This window comes from Lycium barbarum, chromosome 3, assembly GCF_019175385.1.
Source record: "Lycium barbarum isolate Lr01 chromosome 3, ASM1917538v2, whole genome shotgun sequence".
NCBI classification, from domain to species: domain Eukaryota; kingdom Viridiplantae; phylum Streptophyta; class Magnoliopsida; order Solanales; family Solanaceae; genus Lycium; species Lycium barbarum.
In genome coordinates this window covers 117,581,737-117,586,393 of record NC_083339.1, presented here as the reverse complement: position 1 = coordinate 117,586,393, position 4,657 = coordinate 117,581,737, and the positions used below count along the sequence as shown (strand labels likewise).

Here is a 4,657-nt window from a genome sequence, read left to right as displayed (position 1 = left end):
CAATCTTTCACCAACGATAGAACCTCCACATTTAAGCTACAAGAGTCAATTGTCATTGGTGAGCAAAACAGTGAATGCAATATGCTGATGGAATTTTCTGCAAAAACAAAGCTTTAAGACCATTCATATGTCCCTGCATATTACTAGCTCCATCATAGCCTTGTCCACATATTTTGGATGTACTTAAGGAGTGACTCATAAGCAAAGAACATATTGTTTCCTTCAACGACTGTGCCGATGTATCACCAACACGAACAATTTGTTCATGATCTGAGATGTCCTTGGACTCATCAACTAATATCTCGAAACAATCTCCATCCAAGTCATCAATTATAACTTTCACAATTTCTTGTGCACAAACACTCACAATCTCCTTTTGAATTTTTAGAGAAGTCATCATAGCATTTTTTGGAGCATTTTTAATATGACACTATCCAGATCCAAAAGCATTTTTGCAAGCCATTCCAAAGGCCCTAGAAAAAGGCCTCGTTTTTTGAAGATTCACTTTCATCAAGACCTCGAAAAGACAATCCGAATTCCAAGATAAACCTTGCCACATTAATTGAGGCATCTAAACGAACTCGTTGGTCACTTTTGTCTTCCTTTATTTTCTTGTTAAAAGCAAATCGAATCGATTGAGACTGATTCTCCAAATATAGCATCTTATTGAAACACTTAATATGAATGCTATTTACTTCACCAACATATAAATTAAATCTTTCCAAACTTCTAATTCAAGCCGTAAAATCGACTTTCGTGAATAACTCACCCGCGCTTCCCTTTACAGTCATTTTTGAATAAATAGCAACATAAGCAAAATACTCTTCACACTATACTCCAACCACCTAGAATATGAACCCTCGAACCACACCGGAACAAATCGACGAATTTTCGTCCCGATTAAAGTTTGAGGGAATGTAAGAGCAGGATCATCCGGTTGGCAAGGGCCTTTCTGAATATAGTGTCTTCTCACATCATCTCGCCTCGTAGGGAAATATTTCTCAACAGGTATTCTTTCTCCAGGGTCATATTTAAGTTTTAAGTTACGCCACATCAAACACATCTATAAGACGGGACGAATCGCCTCTGGAACTTGAACTTGGTTGAGAAGGATTAAATTTCTTCAAAAATGCATCCATTTTAATCCACAAGAATCAACAAGAAATTCCTACAAAACAAAGATTTCATCAAGAATATAAGTAAACCATTAAAAGGCTTCTGTGGATCATATTACAGGAAAGCAGATTGATATGAGACTCAAGTGCATAGCAGAATGAAGAAAAGGACCAAGTTTAGACAATGTATTTGTCTCTTTCCATTGTTATTGTTGACACCCAATTTTGTCCCTCCTTTATTCCAATTTATTTCCTTGGGCTTCTAAATTTATTGACGAGCTAAATGTTTTATTTTCACTATTATTTTTTATTGCTATTACTATTGATACCGTTACTTTCATTTTCACTATTTTACTATCAACATTATTAGCATTACTTTATCACAAATTTCAAAATGGTGCGTCATCATTTCATTTTTGGATTTTGTACTCGTTAAATTAATTATAAGTCAATACCTTATTAAGTCCTTTATTTTCTACATATTAATCACTAATTGTCATTATATATGTACAAGTTAATCACGTAGAGGTTGTAGAAGTTAATTACTAAGAAGCCCAAAAGGAATTAAATTAAAGGAAGAAAAAAGGCCAGGAAATTCGAAACAAATAACCAGCCCAATATCATCAACCCATATTTTAAGTTCAGCAGCCCACTACCATTTCAATCCGCCAGCCCACTTATTTGAAGTCGGTACCCGGTCCACTATTTCTACCCGACCCGGCCCACTTGGTTTTTTTAGACTTAGTCATCGATCAAATCCCTAAACCTAATCTCTCTCCTACAACAACGCCGCATACTCTCTTCTCTTCCCTCCAGTCGTCTTCTTCGTTTCCTCTCCACTTCCAGCAAAGAAACAAAGCTTCTTTAACCATAAACAGCCTTTGCCTACCCATTTTTGTATCAAATTCACCTTCCCGCCTGCTTTACTGGCTTGTTCTGTCATTGAAAGGGAGAGGCTTTTCCCTCTTTTGCTACAAAACGCGACAGATCTTCCAAAATCGGGGAATGGTCAAACCATTTTGGGTAACACCGAATCAAATCACGTGAATTTGCTCGATTTCAACGGTTCATTTTTGATTTGTTTTTCAAAACCCAAAATTCGAATCCCACCCAATTTTGGAACCGAGCAAACCCTAAATCAGCCTATAAATATTCGTTTTCATCATCCATTAAGGGGAGCTCATTTTTTTTAGCCGCCTCAATTCTCAGAAATTAGCAAACAGTCTTATTTGTTTCTTGACAGTGATTTAAAATACCATACAATATCTGCATACTTTAGAGCCTTTTATCATCCAAAATTACTTCTTCAATCTCGGTTTATACTTTAGTCGCAACAGAGATTTAGAACTCATTTGGGGTTCGAGGTTTGAATCTAATCATAACGAGAGAGTAGATTCGACGCCGACGACCCCAATTCACTGCACCAACAGAAGACCATCGCATACGAGTCCAAGGGACTCGTCCTCTTCCACATCCGGTGTTGGGCTAAAAGCCCAACGTAATTTCTCTCGAGTCAGCTTCCATCAGCCCCCTCCGCAGCAATATATTAAGCTTGCTGGGCCGAAGCCCAACAGTAAACAGGCCGCAGCAGTTCCAGAAAATGGGCTGAGCCCATTTATATTTTATTTGTTCCTTGTTTTATGCATTTAAGTTGTATTGTACAACTAGTACTTTGCTTGGTTTGTTTTCTTAGCTAGAATGAACCTTAGTGGGTTAGTTTTAGCATGATGGGTAGTTAATTTAAAAGAGAGATTAACAATTAGTTCATGGGTTTCATTCCCCTTTTATGTTAAAATTATTTATAGTATCTATAATATTTATTTTTTATTGATTTTCAAAATAGCATGACTACATATTTTGAATTAAAAAGAATCAAGATTCACTCTTACTATCTTAGAAACTTAAACGTCACAAATTTTACACTAACGTTAGCTTATTTTGAGAAATAAAAAGGCAAACTAGTTTTGTGGATAACTTCTTCACTTTAGCTCTTTTTCAACACTTGAAACAAGTATTTGTTAAAACAACCTTTACATAATCTATATTGAACTAATAGTCTTTCATAAGTCTTACTTATAAATAGTATTTAGAGATTTCTTTCATGCAAATTATTATATTTTTACAAGTCTTATTTTAATAATATTGCTACATTTTCCTTCAAAGCTTTAGTAATAATTATAAGCCATTTTTCTACATTTTAAATGCTATATTTGCATCTTAAATCTTAATTAATTAACATAAGTCCGATCGGTTAACCATTATTAATGAAATTTAAAGGATGTCTAATACCTTCCCTTTAAATTAGTCGAACCCGTACCTAGAATCATTTGGTTTCGTAGACTTTAAAATAAAATCAACTTTAGATAATTACTTTAATTACCTTAGGTGCCCTAATTCACCATAAATAATTAGGTGGCGACTCCCTAACTTTAATTAACCCCGGAATTACCGAAATGTTGTAAACTATTTTGACTTCGGTTAAAATAGAGTATAACAGTTATACTAATTGATAGAATTGGAATATGAGAGCCACTCCACTTTGCTAATCTGCTTAATTTGAAGAAGTCATGGAGTTGGTTTGAAAAAAAAAATTGACTTTATGGATTTAGTAATACTTAAGAATTGACAATTAGCTGCATATCAAGGATGAAATATGATATTTTCTTTATGTAAGCACGAGCAACAACACATCAAGTGACACAAAAACTCTTTCAACACTAAATTGTGAGTGCTAAATCAACAAACAAGACATAGAAAATTTGATTAAAAAAAAACACGCAATATGAGAATCACACCCTAAAATAGAAGAAACATTTACCAATTTGCGGACGAAATTCTGATGAAGTAGATGAAGATTGAAGATGGGTGTGGAACTTTGAACTTGGAAAAGGGGTTTTTGTTTTGTTCTGATAAAGTATCGTAGAAATTAGGGCTTCTACTTTTCAATTTTGTTTTTTAATTAAATGAAAAAGGGGGTGGTGGCGGATGAGGTGGCGAAAATACATTTAAACAAACAAAACTGACGCAGCTGCTTAGGTTCGAACCCGTGACGTCGAGTGCAAGAGCAAGGCTTCTGCACTATCAACCAGTGCCCCAAAATGCTCTTTGTATTTCAGGGAGCACAACTAAATATATCAACCTTTTCTGAATGTATATATACAAAAAAAAAAAAAAAAAAAAAAAAAAAAAAAAACTTACTGATTGTACGTGCCCTCCAACTGCTCCAGGTCGGTCTGTCTCTGTGACCAGATGTGATCAAGTTCTAGCCGTTGCTCAGTCAACTCTACAGCTGTAAACAGCTGTAAAGCTATTGCACTGTACCGACTTGCAGCAGCACAGCTGTAGCTTGCTAGAGGCCAAAGTAAACAATGAAATGTCCCTCTCATATATAAACAACATGTTACAAAGTTTAACCTAACACTTTTCTTATCAGAAAATTTCATATATCTCAAAGTGCAAGCAGCCGCCTCTCAAGGTGCTCTCAAGAACAAAACTCCAATAAATAGAAGGACCACTATCTTAAGTCCTTAGGTTTGTTGAGT

The 4,657-nt window shown here is 35.2% G+C and overlaps 1 long non-coding RNA gene across 1 annotated transcript; it reads right to left on the bottom strand.

Annotated features, from left to right (window-relative positions):
* Nucleotides 1-707: 707 nt before the first annotated feature.
* On the bottom strand, nucleotides 708-4,074 carry LOC132634051 (uncharacterized). Its single transcript, XR_009580017.1, has 2 exons — nucleotides 3,934-4,074; nucleotides 708-1,168 (listed from the first exon to the last, which is right to left on the bottom strand). It is a non-coding gene; the product is annotated as an uncharacterized LOC132634051 (long non-coding RNA).
* Nucleotides 4,075-4,657: the final 583 nt, after the last annotated feature.